General features: G+C 37.7%; 1 protein-coding gene and 1 long non-coding RNA gene across 6 annotated transcripts in view; one reads left to right on the forward strand and one right to left on the reverse strand.

Annotated features, from left to right (window-relative positions):
* Positions 1–7,889, reverse strand: part of plxna1b (plexin A1b) — a 120,675-nt gene extending 112,786 nt beyond the window's left edge. Inside the window, exon 1 of the mRNA XM_073870649.1 lies at positions 7,704–7,889. The gene's annotated coding sequence lies outside the window, so the exon portion shown is untranslated. The remainder of the gene's footprint in view (positions 1–7,703) is intronic.
* The window catches only part of LOC129450152 (uncharacterized), a 49,894-nt gene continuing 31,358 nt past the window's right edge, over positions 5,824–24,359 (forward strand). For 4 of the 5 annotated variants that reach the window (XR_012370793.1, XR_012370794.1, XR_012370792.1 and 1 more), the window contains exons 1-2: positions 5,824–5,942; positions 10,369–10,452. This is a non-coding gene — a long non-coding RNA (uncharacterized lncRNA). The remainder of the gene's footprint in view (positions 5,943–10,368; positions 10,453–24,359) is intronic. The other variant, XR_008646262.2, reaches the window with a different exon arrangement.

Here is a 24,359-nt window from a genome sequence, read left to right on the forward strand (position 1 = left end):
CGGCGGCACATGGTGGTGGAGGAGGTGCGCCACCAGGAGGAAGCAACCAGGTGTGCCAAGGCTGTCTCCCAAGTCCAGCAAGGTTGTTGGATGAAGTGGGATGGCGTGGAGAGGAGGAAAATCACATGGAGTGAGATGTGGGGCATGGAGGCTAATAGGATAAGTTTCATCATCAGAGCCACCTATGATGTCCTGCCATCCCCAACCAAACTACATCTTTGGTATGGAGAGGACCCAGCTTGTCCCCTGTGTGCAGCCCCAGCAACCCTCAAACACATCTTGGTGGGATGTAAAACCAGCCTAACTCAAGGAAGGTACACCTGGCGCCACAACCAAGTACTGAGGTGCTTGGCGGCCAAACTTGAGAACAAGAGGGTAACCACCAATACCATGCCTCTAAATGCCCAGACTGCCATTCCACAGAGAATAACTTTCATGCGGGAAGGGGAGAAACAGTGGACTAAGCCATCACCCCCAAACTCTGGCCCCCTGAACGCAGCCCGGGATTGGGAAATGCGGGTAGACCTTAATCAGAGGCTCACCTTCCCACCCGAAATAGCAACAACCAACCTGCGCCCAGACCTTGTCCTCTGGTCCAAGTCCTGCCGGCGTGTTTTCATTGTTGAAATGACTGTCCCATGGGAGGATGCCATCGATGAGGCATTCGAACGGAAGAGGCTGCGATATGCCAACTTAGCAGCTGAAGCAGAGGGGCGGAACTGGAATGTGAAGGTGTGGCCAGTGGAGGTGGGGTGCAGAGGTTTTGTAGCCAGCTCTACCACAAGGCTTTTAAAGGAAGTAGGGATCAGAGGGCAGTCCCAACGGAAGGCAGTCAAAGAACTTGCCACTGCAGCGGAACGGAGCAGCCACTGGCTGTGGCTGAAACGAAGGGATGCAACATGGACTGCCAAATGATCGCTTGGTGCCACCATCGTGCGACACACACCCGGGTCTGATCAACCCGTGGTGGGCCAACCCCGGCAGAGGGTGTCTTGTGATAAGTGGCCGAAACACCCAATGAGGTCGGGCACACAACTGAAGATGTGTCGCACTGGTGACACCATGAGTTCTGTGAAAATTCCACTCCACCCAATATGACATCAATTTTGTGCTGAAAGTTAGGGATTTTAACAACCAGTCCTAGTAAGAATCATTATTTAAATTATTATAGAAACTTTTCGTTGACTTCGAGTAAAATAAAGTTTTTCATAAGATCCCCTGGGGTCAATGTGTTAGCATGACAGAAACTTGATGCTGTCGAGAGAACAAGCAACAGCCGGCATTTTTCCGCCTCCCGAGTGCCTCTTGTGTAAATTATTAGATTTTGATGGCTTACATTTCATCCCCATCACAGAAAACCACCACAGGTTTTTCAATGCCATCAAAGTATAACTTTGTTTTTGTTTGTTTGTTGATCACGAAGTACAAAGTAGATGAGGAAAACTAGGATTGTGTGTGTATTCAACGCACCGCCATTATTGTTTACAATGCATGGAATGGTGTGCTGTAGGGATGCACCGATAGGATTTTTTTGGGCCGATACCGATTCCGATTTAAACAGACAACTTCTGGCCGATACCGATGCCGATACCGATATTAAACACTTGTATACAATACTATACAGTTGGTCTATTAGCTAGTTTATTTCTGCATCAAATTATTTTTACTGAACATGGATTGGATCTAATTAACATTCAACTGACCAACATAATAAGAGAGGCACAAATTAAGCTAAAACAAATATAATAAGACAGCATGACAACCTTCAAAGGTGGTTTTTGCTATTCAGCATTTATTTTATTAACAACATCAACTCATTTTTTACATATAATGGATTTCTTTATGCAGTTAATTAATAAACAATCGGTATCGGCCTTTCTCCTGCTATTGCCGATATGCCGATGGTTTCAAATTCATCAAAAATCGGCCGATAAATATTGGTGGCCGATACATCGGTGCATCACTAGTGTGCTGTGATTTGTTGAGAGGATTTATTGCATTCTGCAGAGGAAGAGGACTAGCGTTTATAGTGTTTTGCAAAAAAACGGAGAAAAGATGCCAGAATAACACGGCGGATATCGGATTTTGCATAAAATGAAGAATTTACTTTTTAATACTGACCAGACACAATTCTGATTTTGGTGGTAACACATTTTTTTTAAATGGCGTTTATCGCGTTTTGGAAACAAACTCTTCATATAAACTTCTGCGTCGATGTCCGCGTCGACGTGTAATTACACATGCACACCACTTGTAGGCAGTATCCACGCGTGAAACCCACAGTAGCAGCGGAACAGCCAAAGAAAAAGCAGCTTCACCAGTAAACCAACAAACGAAGAAGCAGCAGTTTGTTGTATATGATTTAAGAAGACCCGCAGTGATGGAGGTAGATAGACAGAGAGTTTGAGTTAAATCACTCCTTCCATCTTTATTCTTACTGTCACAAGCGGAAATGCCTACGAAGAAATGCGACGCAGGTTTTTTTAAAGGTTACAAGAAAGGGTTATAGTGGACCAATCACAGCACTTACGGTCCGCGTAGAACGGAAATTTTGGTGAGGTGCGCGTCAGGCTACGCAGAGCTATGCATCCCAAAGCTTGACAATATGTATTTAAGTGAGCAAATTTATTTAACCAATGAAAATCAAAACAGTCGAATTCCAAGCAAACTGTATCACAACAATACAATACACATTGTGATGCAAACAGGTCCCAATTTAATACAACACAATATCATAATTGTCATTTTTGGAGGGGTGAACATCAAAGGCAAAGACTACCAACATTATTGGCATAGTTAGACAGCGCCCGTGGTGTAGGCTTGAAACTAAAGTCCTTAAGTGTGTAGAAGACCTCTTGCTGTTTGCTCTTTAACAAATACTGTAACAGCCAGACCTCTTAACTGCTTTTTAATATCACCACTGGCTTCAGGACAAAAAGGGGGGAGCGTTGGGAGAGCGAGAGAGCCAAGGCACAGCAGGTGAATTTAAGGAAAATGGAAAATCACATGTCTCCCTACATGTACACAGGTACCACATGTGACGTGCTGTGTATGTAATCCTGTCGTATACACAATTTAAACACTGAAAATATCAACCGTGCAGAGCTTCTGATCGTGACTAGAAATTTAACAGCTAGAGTTTATTCGACAGAGTCTCTGGAGTCACATCCTCCGAGAAGAGATAATATTTTTACAGCACACTAACGCACCTTATACCTTTTCTATAATAGAGGGACCAATCGATCATAAAGGGCCCATAGGGGCCCCTTGAAATTGTCCTGGGTCAGGTTTTAGGCCTTGAAACCTTTACGTGATAGATTAATAGGGCAGCACACAAGAGTTTACTGAATACAGAAAGCCAGACAGAGGACACGAAGTAAAATTATAAATAGCAGTCAAACACAGGGCGAGCTACGAGCTGCAGAATGCAACAATTATGAGCTCTGAAGCTGCTGTCTGAGGTGGTGAAAAGCACAAAATATAGAATAAAAGACACCTAAGTGTAAAGAGAATGGAAAAAAAACTAAGAGAAACGCCAAACAACATTTATTTTGCCAATTAGTCCTGAACTGTAACCTTTAAGTACATGCAAATACACTGGAAAATGAATATGGTATTAATCAAGTACCCCTTATAAAAATCAACTATGGTTTTACTACAGCTAAATAAAACCAACATGGTACAATAGTTAAATCATGGATACCACAAATTAACCATGGTTTGCTAAGGTAACCATTATTTAAGGATGGTTTTTACTAATGGTATGCCAAAAAAACAAGGTTACTACAATTTTACTATAATAAACCCTGGCAGCGTCTCTATTAAACCATAAATAAAGTAAGAAATATTTTTAGTGGCTGCTTGTGACTTCTTTTCCAAGGAGGCACGAATCGAAAACTCGTCAAAACACCATCTTGGGGGCGTCATGTGAACCTATATGCATTGCGCGTCATGTCAAAATCAGGGTTCCCACACCTTAGTTAACTTCAAATTCAAAAGTCTATGTGTGGGGACACATTTCAAGTGAGAAATGTGAGAGCAAGGTTACATTGTGTTACCTTTTAAGATACATTGTTACAGTTCCCTTTAAAGGAACTCGAGCTGCATCACTGTGGTGACACTTTGGGGACGCCTCCAGGGGTAAGTGCGTCTGAATGCGTATATCAAATTCAACCAATGGTGAGGCTTAACAACAAAGACAGGGTGACGCGGGATCCAGGAAGTATATCGCTATCTGAAATATTGCCAAAGATGGCGTTACAGGGACGCAGGAAGTATGACAAGAGAGACGCAGTGTCTCGTTCCCTTCTCAGGAAACAAGTGTTACATACGTAACCAGAGACGTTTTCATGTGTCAAACACAACTATGCAAAAAAGCATTTTGGTATGAATCAACATTCGCATACAGAAAATATAAGCATTTAAAGCCAACAGTTTAGCATGTGTGCTTTTTATGATATTATCCTACACTACACAGGAAATAATATGGATTTTTTCCCCAGAAAACTTCTTGAATAAATAGATTCAAGCACTTTCAATGACCTGTATATTTTCAAAAACTTCCAAGGGCCTTGAATTTTTTTTCCTAGATTCACAAACTTTCAAGGACCTTTTGGAACCCTGCAAAATATGTGCCCATTACAGACGCTTCGTAAGGGTTTATGATAAAAGAGACACTCATGTTTGCTAGATACTCAATTAATCTTATGTGTAATCGAAGTTTAGTGTTAAGTGAGCGTTTTGCAAGATGCGATTGTCTCTTTTATCATAAACCTTTTCGATGGATATGCAGCAGGCACACATTTTGACATGACGGGTGATGCACATAGGTTCCCATGACGCACCGAACACATATTTTGACATGAAGAGCCACACACATTAAACCTCGAACACATGCTTCATCGGCCACCACTGCATCTTTTTCTTATACATAGTTTAGTAGCCTACTACTTTTTCACAGAATTTAACTTAATTATTAACTTAACTTTAAGGCTGGGCAAAAAAAGATTTTTCGATTAATCAGGGTTTTTTACATGGTCGATTTTAAATTGATTCTTAAAGCCCACGAATCCATTTTTTTTTCATATTTATTTCCGCAAACATTGAACGTAATCTAATTACTAGTCTTCTCCACTAGATGTCACCCTCTTTTTTTCCCTTGCACGATGTTACCAAAGAACGAGAGGCGAGCCTGTGATTCATTCATTCAGTCTTTATTCTAACATATTCTAATATATTCTAATGAGTTGAATCGAAAATCAAGTATAAAAATCGAAAATCAATTCGATTGATACCTTGTGAATCGAAATCAAATCGATCTGGAACATCTGAATCGAAACCCAGCCCTACTTAACTTAGTTCCTGGATTATGTATCACTCACCATAGTCCATAAACAAATATAAAAAAAGGGATTCCAATCGAAAAGATTTTACCTCATTTTGTGCCCCCGCAACTTCTCAAACCAAAGTTACACCCTTGCTGTAGCCTAACATGGTACAACCATAAGGGACCACTAATATGGTCAGAGTAATTTAACTCTCCTTCAATCCACACACAAACATTTCTTACACATTCATTATTCTTTCATTTGGCCCCATTTATTTCACTCCTAATAAACTAAAATAAAAAAACAGTAAGCCTAATTCACTCCCTTTGTGCCCAATTTATTCCAGTGCGCCTATCTTTTGCTTCACAGTCATGACATTCTCTCATGCAATTTATTCCCAATTATTTTTGGCTTGCCAAGACCAATAATTTTAAAACAGAAGTTAATCTTGGTCATTAGTTTCGCTGTGGGTCAAACCTGTCGCTCGAGTGAGGTGAAGCCGCCTGTGCGCATGCTCACATCTCCCGGTCTGTTCACATTCCATACCCGCGCGACACCGTTAAACGAGTGAAAACAGACACTTCCAACGGTTACATGTCTTACTTTTGCCTTGAGGTAAAGTTGGCTTAAAATTACTTCCTGTTTGTCAACAAACTCGATCACATCAATGTTAGTTTGCTTGGAATCTGAGGGACCTCATTCAAATCCATAAAATTAAAAACATTAGATAGTTATTGACCTTAGCTAATTTCACGGGAATTGGTCATACAAGTTTCAAAAGACATCCATGAAATCCATTAGTTTATGGTCTATTTTTGGAGAGTGCTATAAAAAAAGAGAAATATTGTTTATAGACCACAGCTCTGAGGTAATGAGAGCGATATCATCTCCGACACGAGGTCAGTTCTGTCAATCTAACAGTAGCCTATTAATATTCATAATTTCAGAAGACATAAAAACAGGGAGGTGGCGTTAACTTGCTGACCCACGAGGCCTGTACTAGTTTTTGTTAACAGAGTCGAGTCGTGAGATTATTCCCGATAGGATTGCGTTGGGAGTCGAGCCTCCTTACAAACAAACGATTCCCTCACGCCTCAGGAAACATTCCCAATTTACATGTGAATGTCCGTCACGCTCTTAACCGTCACGCAGCGATAACAATGGATAAGACAGGGCTCGTGAATAGTCGTCTGAGATGTCGAGACCAATCGTTTTTCTAGGGTCCATTTCTAAACCGACGCAGAACCGCCAGTCACCACGATCCCACCAGCGCAAGCTCACCGGTCCCGTAGGGGCAGTCGATTCAGTTCACGTCCGTCAACTTTTACGCATATAAAATTGTTTCTGTAAGTCTTTTCAGACTGCAGTGGATCTCATTCATGCCGTGAAAATGAAAACACACCCACGGACGGGCAGAAACCCCTGGACGCACCACAGTAACAGTCGAGCATGTTAATGCCATAACCAGTTCTGCTGTTAACGCCCTTTAAACAAAACGCATCACGACCCACAATTTATAAATCAATTAGAGCCCATTGATTTTTTTTTACCGAAGCAACATGTGGTCCCGTGAGACGGGGGTGCCACTGGATGGTTAGAGAGGAAGGGTGGTTTAAAATAGCCCCTAAAATAACAAATGGATCCCAACGTGTTTAGCGTCCACACAAACTAGCGTTCACAAAGATTTCTTCTTACATGCAATAATCCCGAAACGACTCTCTTAAATTTACGACTTGTGTGCGCGTTTCTTAAACGACTCAAGAATGTCAGTTTCTCATCTATCTCTTTAACTTTGATCTTACCGATCGAACCAGCACGTATTTGAGCTTCAACTGATTTGACACAAGCGGTCAACCACGACAAGAGTTTGTTTAACTTTAAATGTATTTGGTTACCGTAAATATAAATCTGATGAAGTGTACGCGATCGGATACATTTGATACTTTAAAGCTGCCGCCGGGTCGGGCATTCGAAGACATAAAATCGGTAATAAAACACCCAGCGTTCCGTCCCTGTACGCGTTCGTGTGGAAAGGGCTGGGATACCTCCAGATGCCAGCGAGGTCTCGCTCTCCACAAGGATTTACTCATATTTAAAAGGTTAAACACACTCAAGTCGAGTCTCTTAAAAACCAACCCTTAAGGTCTTGAAGTTTTACGCACAAGAACCGGTGGGATTTCCATAGTGCGCTCGTTTTTCATATTTTAAAACCACGCCAGTGCCTAAATTAAACACAACAAGAGTCCAGTTTAACGCTTCGAGATCCAGACTACCAAACTACAACCATGAACACGCTCTCTTACTCAAAGGTATTCCAACAATGAATGCAGTTCCTGCACCTATAGTATATTGAAAGAAATACTTTACGGTACTTACACGTCCGAGTGATCCTTGGATCGCATGTCCTGCTCATAGTTAAATTCCAAAACTGGCAGAAATATCCCGTTTGGTGGCGAGACTGGAATGCGGCTCTGCGCTGGGAACGCGAGCAGCCTCGACGTTGTGAGCAGCGCGAGCACTGACTGCACTGAAAACGATCAATCACGCGCTCGATGCGCGCTCCTGCTTACTCCTGAGCGCCACCGCGCGGCACCGTGAACGTGCATTTGAAGTTAAAGTTGATTGGGCAAATTGTAATGGAGGAATTTGTTTCAGTTCATCGCTCCAGCAACAAACAAAACGCAGTACACAATGCAATTTAAAATGTTGTAGTGTATACAATACTGCTAATGCAGTTAAAGGGATAGTTCACCCACAAATGAAAATTCTGTCATCATTTACTCACTCTCAGGTTGTTACAAACCTGTATAAATTTCTTTGTTCTTATGAACACTATGAAAGATATTTTGAGAAATGTCTGTAACCAAACCGATCATGAGCCCCATTCACTTCCATAGTAGGAAAAAGAGAAGTGAATGGTGCTCATGAATGGTTTCTCAAACATTTCTCAAAATATCTTCCATCATCAGAACAAAGAAATTTATACAGGTTTGTAACAACATGAGAGTGAGTAAATGATGGCATAATTTTCATTTTTGGGTGATCTATTCCTTTAATCTTATACCATATATCCTACATATGTAATACACATCTTTTGTTATATTTATACGTGTACTATGTACAGTATTGACTGTAAAGCTGCTTTGCTACATTGCAAAATTGTGGAGAAATACATGTAAATTAAATTGAACAACAAAAATAAAATAAATACAACAATTAATACACAACACTGTGAATAATTATGCATAATTTAGTTGCTAGATCATTGCGTTAGCATTGCAAAAGGTTGTGGGTTCGACTCCAGGGAGACACGCATACTGATACAATGTATACCTTGTAATGCACTGTACTGAAAGTCGCTTTGGATAAATGCACATTCGGGTAATTCTTACAAAACCCAGACTTAGGTGGTATCCAGCATCAGATTTTTTTACAAAGCCATTGAAGCCAATTTTTTGCACATATAAGATTAAGGTCTGAACTGACTATACCCATTATTTTTAGAGGATTTAAAAAATATTTCCTATAGAATAATTAACTTTTTTTAGATTATCATTATCAAAAATTATCATTACCGCAACATGATATTACATTAAATATATGCATTTACGAACTCATGTTTCGGTAATGAGAACTAAAAAGTTGTCTACTACGACAAACAAAATTTAAACTTTTATCTGGAGAGAAAAAATAAGAATTGCTTACCTGGTAGCCATCTTATGTGTCACAGTCAATTATGACCCTTCCAACAAGTTTTTTTTTTTTTTTTTAAATTTTAGTCCCTTGTGGGCTTAAACAGTGATTGAAAATTGTTGCGGAGGATGAGAACATTTTTCTTGGACACATTTATATCCCTTATTATTGTCTCTACATTTACCAATGATCACCAAATACCACATGTTTCTTTACTGTAAATGTTTATAGTATAACATGCACTGAAGCGTTTTATTTTTTGATATTTTTTCAATGTAAATATTTCCATGTCAAAGAACCAAAATTCAGTCATGGACACATTGCGGTAATGAAATTTTTCCCCTTAAATGTGGAACAAAAACAAAAATGGTTTGTATGATGTCATTTGAAAAGTACATGAAGAGATGTTTGTAACTGTATGCTTCTTATTTTGATACTCTTTCTTTGCATTTACTTTTTTATCATAATGTTTCATGACACCTCATAAGTCTAATTTCGCGAGAATCACCCATTCGGGCTCATTTTCCTTTACTTCTCCCGCTGGTGTAATGATCTTCCTATTGCAATCCCGTCAGCCACATCTCTTGCAACATTCAAAAAACAATTAAAAATCTTTTACAAAAATACTTGATATAGATATTGACCACATTTCTATATATTTTTTATATAAAAAAACGTTTTCTCTCTCAACAGGTAGTGTTTCGAAATAGTGAAAACTAGTGATAGAGCGATATATTGTGTACCGGTATATTGACCGATATTTGTATGCATATTTTATTTTTACTATCATTATTATTGGCCGATAAATCTTTTCAATCGGGCAGTAAATATCTCCATTACTTGATTACTTAAGTTTGTAATGAAAAGACATTCAGTGTCACTCAATGAAAAGCCAAAGTCTGACAGAAAGTAAAATGAGCAATCATTATTCACTTTTTAACAAGACGTTATGTTTTATCACACACAACAACGCACTGGTTTAACACTTATTCAAACAGTACCGTGAGATGTCAGATTCACATTAATTATGTCTTATTATATAAATGATTAATTATGTAAATATGTTTAAGTACTTTAAAAGGATATATTTATAAATGCATAACAAATGTTTATGTAGTTTCACCAATTTTCTGTTTTCTTGTCTCTTATTTGTTATATCACCCCCATATCGGCCATACATTTTTCTTAATATTGGCATCAGCCATTAAAAAACCCATATCGGTCGACTACTAATCTTGGCATAAGCACTTTTTGTACTATTGCCTCCCTATTGTTTCATAATCTTTGGAAGTCACTTTGAAAAAAAAAATGTCTGCTAAATGTAAATGTAAAATATTATTACCCATAGGCTCCAAATCCCCACAACCTTGCTGAGGATAAGTGGATTCAACGGATGGATGGATGGAATATTAACCAAATGCAACACATGCAGGTACAAAGATATAGATATACATTTTAAACTTGTGTATATATTTTTCTTTCCACACTTATGAGTGGAACTTAACTTGTGACTATATTAATACAGAACAATAGCCCTCGATTGATAAGCTTCAGGCCACTGGTAGCCACCTCTCTTTACACACACACAAACATCAGCTCTACACACATGCGCGCACACACAAACATTATTGTGTGAATGCACCCAAGCATGCAAAAATAAGCATGCGTCGATACAAACTATGTTAATGCAATCCCAATACTATGTAACACAAAAGGGCTGGGGCTGCAACGACGCCAGATCTTGATAGATAGTTCAATATTGCATTTCATATGATTAATGTCTTCCTGACAGTCATTCATACATTGAATCTCTCTTTTCTGTAACAGCAAGCCAAACCACATCAAAGCCTCTTTGTTTTGTATTGGTCAGGAAAAGGAAGTCCTTTAATGACCTGGCTCGCTATTCAGGTCATAACCGGCCAGCAACCCACATGCTTATATTAGGATAATCACAAGTGCATACTACCCTATACATATGTGGTTAATTGATTCAAATCACAAGATGAACACGATCCCATCAACAGGTCTTTTGTAAACGAATTTACCTCCGAACGTACACACATTGGCTGGTCATCGCTCAATAAAGTGTGCACACTGTCCAGCTGAATCCTGTTAGAGGCAATGCCACATGGCAAGGATTGTCCACCCTGCTGGGAGGAGATTAGACAAGCTATTAAAACACAAACACACACACAGCAGATCGTGTTAGTATCGCCACCACATTCCACAACTTAAAGACTAAAGACTCCTGCAGTCATAGGAAGATTAACAACTGTGTTTCTGCGCAGGTGTGACATGACATGAAGGCGTCCACACACCAGCAGAACCCTCAGTCCTGTCGTATCTCATCATCTCTTACCGTAGTAACCCACACACCTGTTTCTGGTGATTTCAGGTCTGAGCTGCTAAATATTTTGCATAGTTTTGTTGCGCGCTGTGAAGTCTGGTATGGATTCATTGCAATATGAAACCTTCTTTACTGGCTTCAAGGTTGAACGATGTGTTTGTTCTCGCGTCTGGTCTCGGATTACATTTAGTCTGTGTCTCGCTGGAATTTGAATCAACTATTTTGGTTTTGACCTTGGATACTTTGCAGTTTACAGTCTTTGCATGAGTTTAAGAAATGAATGTTAAGAAATGCATTGCAATAATTATTGCTCATATTTAGGGAAGTATCTTCTTAATCATATGCTACTTGAATGTACACTTGTCATGCATGGTTATATTGGCATAATATTGGCTTGTTTGATAAGGATGTGCTGTTTTAGTGAACAGTTCTGACCTGTGCTTACGGGGATTTGCTCTTATCGTAAAGGATACAATTTCTTTGTCCAAGTCTCCACACGCTCCATTTTAAACTACAATCTCAACAGCAATTTATGAGCGTTATTTATCCCACATTTAAGATATATTTTACTTGCGATGTACAGTACATTCTCCAAGCTCACAATGTCCCAGATGACAATACTTGAACAATTCATAAAAGATTCATTAGTTTAGTAAAGATTTCAGTATGGAGATGAAGGTTAGGGTCGCTATTTTTCTGTAGTTTTATACTGCACTGTGTGTGTGTATATTAGTTTAGTTTGTTGTTTGTTAAAGGTGCCAAAGAATGCATTAAAATAATCTGTTAAATTGTTCTCTGATATCTACATAGAAGGTTTGTGGCTTTATTAAAGGTGCAGTGTGTAATTTTTAGAATGATCTCTTGACAGAAATGCAAAATAATATACAAAACTATATTATCAGGGGTGTAAAAAGACCTTACATAATGAACCGTTATGTGTTTATTAACTTAGAGCGAGACCTTTTTATCTACATACACAGAGGGTCCCCTAACATGGAAGTCGCCATTTTGTGCTGCCATTTTTCTACAGAAGCCCTTAACGGACAATTTTTTTACCAAGTTGTCTCCGACGATGATATGTTTGTCCAGTGGCGGCTACCATAGCTTTCCTACGTGTTTCAAAAGCGAGGGGTGAGCAGTGGACCAAGCTGTTGGTTGCAATTCGCAACCTCACCGCTAGATGCCGCTAAAATTTACACACTGCACTTTTAAGTGCAAACATTAAGTGCATGATGGATACATGTCTATTTACAACCCTAGAATTTGTTTTTAGAATGAAATGGTCTATTATTACTTTATTTGAAAGGGTCATAAATAATAATGTTGAGCTCTGCTCTGATTGGCTGTTTCTCAGAGCAGCTCTTTCAGTGGCTCTCTGTGTGTGTAAACAGATATGTTTAAGTCTGTATCAGATGAAGATACAGATTTTGGGGACCAATCAATTGTTTGAAGATTGTTAATAGACGTTTCTGAGTGGTAAGTTTGTGTTTTTTCAGTATATGGACCTGCAAAACGTAACTGTAACATCAATACTAGAACTTCAGTCTAAATGCTAGCATATAGCATTAACTAGCATATAGCACTAACTCAGCATTATAACATCATTGTAATTAATTTAATGTTGGGGCGTACATCTCGACTCTGACATCACAGTTGTTGTTATGCTGAGATTGGTTTGTTTTCCAGCTGTCTTTTGTATGCATGCAGTTTACATAAGAAGGAGGAAACAATCATGTTTGAGGCTCACCATATGTCATTACAATGTCACATGCATTTTTGGTTCCTCAAAGAACCATTTAGTCAAAGATTCCTAGAAGAAGAATTTCTTTTAAACCTTTTTATGATGTGAAGAATTGGTTTTCATAACAATAAACATTTGTGAAACAGAAAGCTTCTTCAGATGATAAAGGTTCCTTATGGAACCATTCAACCAAAAATGGTTCTTCTAAGGCATCGTGAATCACCTTTATTTTAAGCAACTGCCTAGTAATGCAATTAATATTAATTCTTTGACAACTACCATTGTGGCGCTGACATTCGCACAGTCCAGCACCACTTTTCCTTAGAAAATGTAAACATGCACTTTATTTTTTGATGTAAAAAATCACTCAGAGTTCAGTTCAGATCCATACACATACATTAGTAAATGCTGAATCACTGCTGGCTGAGACTTGAATTGTTTTGACATGTAAACGTCAGTTATTGAATGTAAATCTGTAATGGCTTCCTTTGAGACTTTATAATCACATCTAATTCCATCAGTTCAGTTATGGAGTAAAACATCCTCCACTTACAGAGCTACAGTCGGTCAATGTTTCACTCTCATGGTGTATTGTTTTTCCTAACGGCTTATGTTTTGTGTCTTTATATCAAAGAAGAGAACAGGCGTCCACTTTAGACTAAGATTTTATAAAATTAACATCTGTCTGGACATAAAAAACATGAAATGAAACTCATCCGCAGGTGCCATGCATGCCGATTGTGTGTTTCTAATATTAGGTGGTGTCTATTAGAGCACTTGCATTTTAAAATGAAAACAATCCTCTTGTATACTGGTATTTCAGAAACAATCTTCATCCACACTATAAACGACTATAAACACATGAAACATGACCATTCACGCACACTGAGCATGTGCATAAAAGTGTTAAAGAACTTGTCTTGATAATACCTATTTTGTCGATAACAATAAGAGACGGTTTGGATCCTTCAAAATTGTGTTTGTGAAAGTCTTATATTGTTCTAGTCCTACAACATTTTAATATGATTGACAGGTTAATGTTGATGTTATTAACTAAACAAAAAGGTCTTTATGATTTAAAACGGAAACATTTAAATAAACAGTACTAACAGTAGCTTACCTGAAAGAAAAATAACATTGTAATATTCTGGGAACCAAAATCTGAAGAAAAAAAAACAGCACAAGGTTGATGAGGATTTCTGGTTTCCAGAATGCTTTATTCTGTAAATATAAAGACTTGTTCATGTTTCATGTTTATTTAACTTTAACATACATTTAAATCTACATTAAGTTACTGGCAAACCACTGCAAAACTACAACAAATCTTTACAGTGCACGCCACAATCTTAATCTTAAAGTTTTTTTTAAAAAAGGACTTCTCTTATTTTCCAACTTCATGGTAAAATCTGCTTTTCAATCATTACTTTCTGATCAATGTTGGTTTCGGCAGCATTTCTCACAATAATTGCTGGAGTCTGTTTATAATGGTGGCCGAGGATGGGTACCTCCATGAGATTTTGTTCCTCACGAAGTTTCATTTTAGTTTTAATAGTTTCGACAACACCACAAAGTGCTATTCCCAGGAGGTTGTGCTCACATCTCTGTAAACCTGTGAAACCATTTCTATAATGTAGGAAATATTATGAAGTTAATAAATCTGTCATCAACGCAGTATTTGACTCCATTTTAATTTAATTGATTTCATCTCTTGGTAACTCCATATGTTTCACAGCAGAATAGGTATAAAACTATGACAATGATTTTTATTGATTAAGAAATCTACTTTTAACTCAATTTATATGTTAAGTCTGTTTCTAAAGTTGCTATAATCAGTTCATCTCATTTTTTTGTAGTTATTCATATGAGAAGTTCTCAATAAGTAACTGCAATGATGACAAAAGCATGAGAAATGTAAATGTTGTTTTTACACCAGCATGTGTACGAGTTTAAAACAGTGCTGAATGAATGGTTACCGTTTTCTCTCTAATAATCTTTCAATAACCCATCTTAAAATACTCGCCCGACTAACTGGAGAGTGAAACTGAGACAAACAAAGTGGAAGCGTGTGGCTTTAGTAATGCCAACTACACATGTGATGTGATGATGTGTGTGTTTTTTAAACAATCAGATTCAGTCACTGGATTTACCATAAGTTGTTAATGGCATCAATCTTTGAAAAATTCAGAGTTTTGTTGATGTACTTTGTTGCAAATAAAATAGATGATTATAAGCTATATACTTTCAGTCATGTCTGTAAAATAATATTTCAATAATTTACAGTCAGTATACATTATAGTATGTATGTTATATGTTTTTGTTTAGCTGGTCACTGACAAGGGGCCTTATTTATAAAATGCTGTGTCAAAACCATCCTACATTTGATCTTAAGATCATTTATCAAAAATACTTACGCGTGATTGATTAAACGAACATATACGCACAGAAAACACGCATAGCCCTTTTATTCGCATGTGAAATCTATAAAATGCAAATTCATCTTGAACTTGTGCGCAGCTGAGCAGTTTCAGATCTCCGCCTTTAAACGACACCTAATTAATGTCAAAGACATATAAAAGAGCGCTTGTCAATGTTTAAACCTTTTTAAGCAGCAGAAATGGCTTATATTTCCAAAAACCTGCAGCAATCAGACAAGCAAAAGTGCGCACATCTGCTTAGACCCTGAAGTGGCGCTAAGCACTTTTTCACGTCAAGTTTTAATAAATATGGACTTTGCCGTGGATTTTTGAGTATGCACACTTCACGATCAAATTTGCGCGTACGCACACTTTATAAATGAGGACTGCAGGACCGTATTTGTCTGTCATTTTCTGTGGCTCAATCCATTTCAGATTTCTTGCTCCTTAACCACATAAAACAAAAACTGTAGTTTATCCAACATCAACCTCCTGTCTAAGGGGGCATTCGTAGCCATATAAAGCGCCAAAGACTAAACTTTATATACACTCACCTAAAGGATTATTAGGAACACCTGTTTAATTTCTCATTAATGCAATTATCTAATCAACCAATCACATGGCAGTTGCTTCAATGCATTTAGGGGTATGGTCCTGGTCAAGGCAATCTCCTGAACTCCAAACTGAATGTCAGAATGGGAAAGAAAGGTGATTTAAGTAATTTTGAGCATGGCATGGTTGTTGGTGCCAGACGGGCCGGTCTGAGTATTTCACAATCTGCTCAGTTACTGGGATTTTCACGCACAATCATTCCTAGTGTTTACAAAGAATGGTGTGAAAAGGAAAAAACATCTAGTATGCGGCAGTGGGCAAAAATGTCTTGTTGATGCTAGAGGTCAGAGGAGAATGAGCCAACTGATTTAAGCTGATAGAAGAGCAACTTTGACTTAAATAAACACTTGTTACAATCGAGGTATGCAGCAAAGCATTTGTGAAGCCACAACATGCACAACCTTGAGGCGGATGAGCTACAACAGCAGAAGAGCCCACCGGGTACCACTCATCACCACTACAAATAGGAAAAAGAGGCTACAATTTGCACAAGCTCACCAAAATTGGACAGTTGAAGACTGGAAAAATGTTGCCTGTCTGATGAGTCTCGATTTCTGTTGAGACATTCAGATGGTAGAGTCAGAATTTGGCGTAAACAGAATGAGAACATGGATCCATCATGCCTTGTTAGCACTGTGCAGGCTGGTGGTGGTGGTGTAATGGTGTGGGGGATGTATTCTTGGCTCACTTTAGTGCCAATTGGGCATCGTTTAAATGCCACGGCCTACCTGAGCATTGTTTCTGACCATGTCCATCCCTTTATGACCACCATGTACTCATCCTCTGATGGCTACTTCCAGCAGGATAATGCACCATGTCACAAAGCTCGAATCATTTTAAATTGGTTTCTTGAACATGAGAATGAGTTCACTGTACTAAAATGGTCCCAACAGTCACCAGATATCAACCCAATAGAGCATCTTTGGAATGTGGTGGAACGGGAGCTTCGTGCCCTGGATGTGCATCCCACAAATCTCCATCAACTGCAAGATGCTGTTCTATCAATATGGGCCAACATTTCTAAAGAATGCTTTTAGCACCTTGTTGAATCAACGCCACGTAGAATTAAGGCAGTTCTGAAAGCGAAAGGGGGTCAAACACAGTATTAGTATGGTGTTCCTAATAATCCTTTAGGTGAGTGTATATCAATTCAATATCGGTCTACACAAAATCTATTTCACATCAAACTTTAAATTTGATCATTTGAGATTGCATATGTGGTGTATCTTTGTGTCTTAGCCCCACCACACACACCGCCTGCTGTCAAGTTTCATACAGCGACTATACAGAATAAAAACTGTGTGGCTTTGCGTTTGTCTGTATGTGTTTAGTATTAGATTTACCTATTTTCATTCAGTGTTTGACAGCTGTGGTTATGATAGATGAGTATTTGATCTGATCTGAGCTAAAGATACATACTGAAGAAGCCGAGCATCTTTCACACAATGAATGTTCATTAACACTTATCCTCTGCTTGCCAAAGCATCACACATCCTCAACGAGGCATAGCATCACTTTAACCTTTTAGTCCTACATACACCACACGAACCCAACACATTCACTTCTTCACAAACAAAGAGATTCATGTCTGTCTCATAACATTGAAGATGAAATTTAATCTAGAGAGTAGCAGAGAGCAATTTCATCCATCACACACACATATATACAAACACAAGCTTTACACCGATCTGTCACTGTCCATGTGCTTTTAATAATCTTTCATACCTCGTATCGGCTGAGGGTGTATTTTAGGATGAAGTGATGGGTGATTTCCTTCCGGGCAGCAAAAGAGAGAGTCGAGGGACCGTCGGTTGCTTACATCTGTGTTTTATCTGAGCTTCAGAGCTGTGAAGTGCATGTGTTTATACCTGGAGGTATAAAGTTGATCCTCTAATATTGTTAAAGCGATAAGTGCAGTGTTGAAAGATCTGGTTGCAGCAGTATTTGTATTTAAAAGAGTTTCATAGTCCTGAGGCTGTGTAATTATGACCACTAGAGAGTTAGATGTAGAAAGCTAAAGGGAAAATGATGAATTATTACTCTAATATTTGAATATTGTGCAAATGAAGGCTGCAGACATTACAAACACAACACACAAATATAGCTATTGCACCGACTAGGTTTTTTTGTCTATTTTTACACACACACAGCAGTGACAGGTAAACCTGTTTTCCACGCTTCTCATCTCCGCCCCAGAGCTCTTCGTGTAAAATGACACTCAATCTCAAATGATGCCCTCGGGCCACCGTACAACTGCATCCTCGGCTTGAATTTATGTAGTTTAGTTTACTCCTGTGGTATTTGATTGTTCTGTAGTATCTGTCTGTTTGTTTGTATAAACTTTTTAAACTATTTAACCCTTTTTGAATCGGATGGTGAAAAGGATATGTGCACTTTCAAATTAAAATATCTAAGGGATTTGTTTGGTCTAGACACCTAATCTTGGTCTTGTTTTAAAGAAGACACTTTAAAGTTTTTCACTGAGGTGTCTGGAGTTGAAAATATTAAATAAAAAAAGTTATAGCAGTTTACATTTATTGTAATAAATAAAAATAATGTATATTTTACATAAAATTATCACAAGATGTGAGGTTTGTGTTAAACTTTTAGTGGTTTTACCAACAACGGCCACTAGGTGTCAACAGTTTGCTGCATACTCCTGTCACAAATTAATAAATTATTATTACTGCTAAAATGTTTTGAAATATGAAAACTATATTCTTTCCAACGATATATAGTTTGTCATAATACACTCAAAACAAAATTCATTCAATTTACTCAATTTTTTAAGGTAAGGGGTTGCAATCAATTTATTTAAGCTACATTTAAACAAAAACAATAAAAAATAATAAAATAAAAAACTTTTGTTTAAATGTATTGAATAAATTGATTGCAACCACTTAACTTTCAAAAATTGAGTAAATTAAATGAATAATTTTTTTCAATGTAGATTAAAATTTACATGCAAAATATTGAAGTAAACTCAGATGTCCCGCTCACGAGACAGTGGCAGTTAAGGGTAAACTTTCACAAGGTCAAATTAATATAACTTTGGCATTTTTTTTATTTTAGAAGGCTAATCTTTGTTTTGTTTTATAGAAGACACTTTACAGTTTTTTACAGAAGTGTCTGGAGTTGAAAATGTTAAATTAAAAAAGTTATAGCAGTTTACATTTATTGTAATAAATAAAAATAATATATATTTTACATAAAATTATCACAAGATGTGAGGTTTGTGTTACACTTTTAGTGGTTTTACCAACAACAGCCACTAGGTGTCAACAGTTTGCTGCATACTGTCACAAATTAATAAATTACTGCTAAAATGTTTTGAAATATGAAAACTATATTCTTTCCAACGATATATAGTTTGTTACTGAAAAAAATGATTCATTCAATTTACTCAATTTTTTAAAGGTAAGTGGTTGCAATCAATTTATTTAATCTACATTTAAACAAAAAATAGAAAAAATTGTAAAATAAAAATCTTTTGTTTAACTGTAGCTTAAATAAATTGATTTCAACCACTTACCTTAAAAAAATGAGTAAATTGAATATTTTTTTTTTCTATGTAGATTAAAATTTACTTGCAAAATATTGAAGTTAACTCAGGTGTCCCGCTCACGGGTTAAACTTTCATAAGGTGTCAGGCCAGCATTTAAAGTTTGTCTGAAACTTTCTAGCTGGTTGTATCTCTGCATATTTTGTTGCTTTTTTTTACAGTATAGCTCAATAGTAGAGCATCGTGCAAAGGTCACGGGTTTGAATCCAGTGTACACAGAGGCTGATAAAAATGTATAGCTTGTAATGCGCCGTAAGTCGCTTTAGATAAAGTGCATAAATGTGATTATGACTAGAACAGGACTGTAATGCATTAAATGAGATAACAGATTGTAGGAGATATTGGACGACCTAATGATGTTACAGAAAGAAAAACAGACTCATTTTTATCTTTTTGTGAGTCACTTACTGCAGTTGGTGAAGCAGTGGAGTAATTATTATTATTCATTATTATTTCTAATTATATCTGAGCTTTTTTATATCACATTTAGGATCACAGAGTGAACTATACAAGATTAATCAGAGATCATATACTGGCTGATATGATGTTAATAATTAACTCAGTATGACTCCCTCTAGAAATAAAATCCTCAGTCTATTCCTGAACCCAAAGCAATGGACCCGAGGCTCGTCTGAGGTTGTGTTACATACAGAGATCTGCTTCCTCCCTCTCTATAGAGAAAGTCTATGATCTCTATTGATTCATGAGCTTTACATGACAACAGGAATCTATTGTTGGCCTTTGACCCTGAAACATTCAGCCTTTGAACAAGTAACAAAGGTTAAACATTAGTATTTGTGGTGAATGATAAATCTAGATGACCAATTCGTGATGTCATAAATTACTTTACATTTACATTTGTCATACACACTTCATGCAAACACACATTGTGTACAAGCTCTGTTTATATAAGCTAACCTCCACATACCTGCATGCATGGTTTACACTGTTGTTCATTTGCCTTTACATGTTTTTACTTTGTCTTGAATGGACATTCGTTCTGTCAACACAGCTGTTGAAATGCTACCAGGATTTATTGCTGTGTCACAATAGATGTAAAATCCGAATGCCCTTTAAAGGGCACCTATAATGCGAAAAAGTTTGGACATAAATGTGTGTTGGCAGTGCGTGAACACAACCACCTTACATTGAACAAAATTCACCCATTACTTCTTTTTAATCCCCATTAAACAAACCAGTCTCAGAAATGCTGTTTTGATTCTTTTATTAATGTGATGTCACACTGATAAAGCCCCACCCAATGCATTAACATAGTTTCCGCCCTCAGCAAGTTGTACACTGTCCGCCATATCTCAATAGTAAGATTGTCTGTATTCACAGAAATCAGATCTATTTAGCTGAAAGTGATCAGTGTCTGTTGGTAAGGAAGTAAGGAGCTGTAGCTCATTTGCATTTAAAGGTACACACACAAAAATAGCACATTTTTGCTACCACCCAAATATGGGCATTAATAAATGATAAGTTGTATATTTTTTCAGCTAAAACTTCACAGACACATTTGGGCACACCTGAGACCTATATTACATCTTGTAAAAATGAGCATACTAGATGCCCTTTAAACAACCAAAATCACTTTCAGCAATGTCATTTCTTATGCTTGAATACAATTTCTGTGACTTTCTAACCAATTCTACACCTGCTACTTGTGTTTATCCTTTGAATTTTTATGTGAGCAGTTTAAGATTTTTATAAAGTACACTATTAAAATAATGAGATAATTACAGGCTGGCTATCATATTCTGCATAATAATTATCATAAAATAATGTTTGTTGGCATCCGTGCATTACGTGGTTTGGCATCTGTAATCTTAACTAGAAAAGTGCGATTAAGGATAATTTTCTGTAGATTACAGTTCAATGAGTCTATTAAACTGTGTTTTCTTCCCGTAGGGTAACTCGTACTATTTACTATCAGATACTCATTATTGTAACAAGTTGATTCAAATTATTTTACATTATACTGAGCACCGAACCCGGAGCTGAATGGAAATTACAGCAGAAAGGTTTTTCTTTTTCGGTATTATGCTTCCACACATGTTAAATGAGCTGTGAAATGAGATCCTAACACACACACACGCATGTACACACAAACAGTGTTTAATACTTTTTAAAGTAAGATTAAAAGAAAGAAGCTCATTTTGCTTTCAAGAGGATATTTGTGATCATTACATTGGCATTTTCAAGCCATTTGTGGAATTGGATTTCCTAATGGTATAATGACACCAGCATGAAGTAAACACATGCTTACAAGCATGCAACACACACACACACACACACACACGCAAGCTGACGCACACACATGCATGCAGACACACACACACACACACACACACACACACACGTATGCAGACACACGCACGTAGACACACAGACACACACACATGCATGCAGACACACAGACACATGCATGCATACACACAGACACAAGCATATAGACACACATGCACGCATGCAGACACACATGCACGCATGCAGACACACAGACACATGCATGCAGAAACACTCCCACACACACACACACACACACACACACACACACACACACACACACACACGCATGCAGACACACAGACACATGCATGCAGACACACATGCAGACACACACATGCATGCAAACTCACACAGACATGCACGCATGCAGACACACATACACACATGCAGACTTGCACGGAGACCCCCACACACACAGACATGCCCGAAACACACACAAGTAGAAACACTCACACCCGTGCAGACTTACGCACGCCAACACACACGTTGACTTACACACACGCAGATTTACACACAGACACACACACACCTGGTACTGTCATTCTGAGCTGATCTCAAAGTGCCTGAGAGATGCATGCATACACAAACACAGAAAAATACACACTAACAGATTTACACAACAGTCTCTCTATCTCTGGTCTCTCTATGTGTGTGTGTGTGTGTGTGTGTGTGTGTGTGTGTGTGTGTGTGTGTGTAATTGTGTGTACATGCAACTGTAACAATTCAAATTCTGCACGTTGCCAGAGTTTGAAGGCATTCTGCACCTGCTGTGGGGAAACTTTCATGTTGTGCATTTGCATTCCCTCACTCTGTGTTTGTGAGCTTCAGGCTGTGAATAAAGTTTCAAAGAGAGAGAAAGCAGCTCTGAGCAGTAACACATTAGAGAGATCTCAACTACTGCCCACATCTCCAAATAAACATCCAAAATCTTTCATTACTAACTTCAGCCTCTCCCTATAACACTACATTGTGTTCAATTCCAACATACGTTGGGATTCATATACTTACAATTTTAGTTGGCTCAGTTTCAGTTTTTTGGGGGAAATGAAAATACTTTATATGCAAAATACCTCATAACAGCTGTAAACCTCTTCACAGCACATTATTCACAGAGAATATGTTTATACTTTGTGTAAAGAAAAACAAAACGTAGACCTTTCTTTATCTTTAACCAACTTTGAATAATTGTGTTTTAAAATGTAAAATGTCAGAAACTGCACATATAATAAGCTTTAAAGACAAAATAATATTGATAATTAGGGACTTATTGTGTGTCTGAAATACTAGTCATAATGCATTACTCACTAAACAGAGTAAATACAAGTAAGGCCCTGTTTACACCTGGTATTAAGATGCATTTTGGTCGTTCAGATCACAAATACAGGTGAAAACAAGATGTAAAATGTTTTAAGCTAGTCCACTTTTGACCACATTCAAAAGTGAAAATGACACAAAAACCGCCTACTCCCCGCCTATTGATCTAATGTACGAGCGCAATGTTTCTTTAGGCTATCATTGATAAATCTCTCCGCCTCGTTCAGTTTTGTTTCATTCTGCGAGCGTGTGAAAGTTACTGTATGTGATCTTATTACATCATTTACTCTGAAAAAAGCCCTTTCATATACATGTACAAAACCCTTTAAGTGTGTCTGACTCTTATGTTACGCATCATAAGGCTCTTATGGGTCAGTCATTTCACTTTAATGCCCATGAAAAGATTATTGAAATGCCTTATTTTCATAAATGTCACTTTAGTCATTTCAATGGTATTTAACAAACTTGACTGTGTTTTGCTTGTGGTGTCTGAGCCCCTCAGAGTGCACAAAAGACCGTGGATCACATTCAGACATGGGTCCATTGGGTCTCATTCACTAATAATTGTGCAAGTTTTTCATATTTAAATGCACACTTGAACTTCTCACAAAAATGTTCACCTAATTCACAATACGTGCTTACGCAAATACATTTATTCTTATACGTGTTCGTACGTTAGTGAATTTGACATGAGTAAAACACGCCCAAACCAGCTCCATATAAAGGCTTTCCACAATGTTCCACAGAAAATCTTTGAGCAGTTTGGCATGATAATATTTATTCCCGGTAATATTCTGTTTTGCTTTGTTGATCCAGATAATTTACTCACCACCATGTCATCCAAAATGTTGATGTCTTTCTTTGTTCAGTCGAGAAGAATAGTTTTAATGCAGTTTAAAATAGCAGTTTCAAAGGACTCTAAATGATCTCAAACGAGGCATAAGGGTCTTATTTAGCGAAACGATTGTCTTTTTTGACAAGAATTTTTTTTACCTTTAAACCACAACTTCTCGTCCATCTCCGGTCCCGCGACAAGCCAGCGCGACCTCACGCAATT

The sequence above is a fragment of the Misgurnus anguillicaudatus genome, chromosome 8 (genome assembly GCF_027580225.2).
Source record: "Misgurnus anguillicaudatus chromosome 8, ASM2758022v2, whole genome shotgun sequence".
Lineage (NCBI taxonomy): Eukaryota > Metazoa > Chordata > Actinopteri > Cypriniformes > Cobitidae > Misgurnus > Misgurnus anguillicaudatus.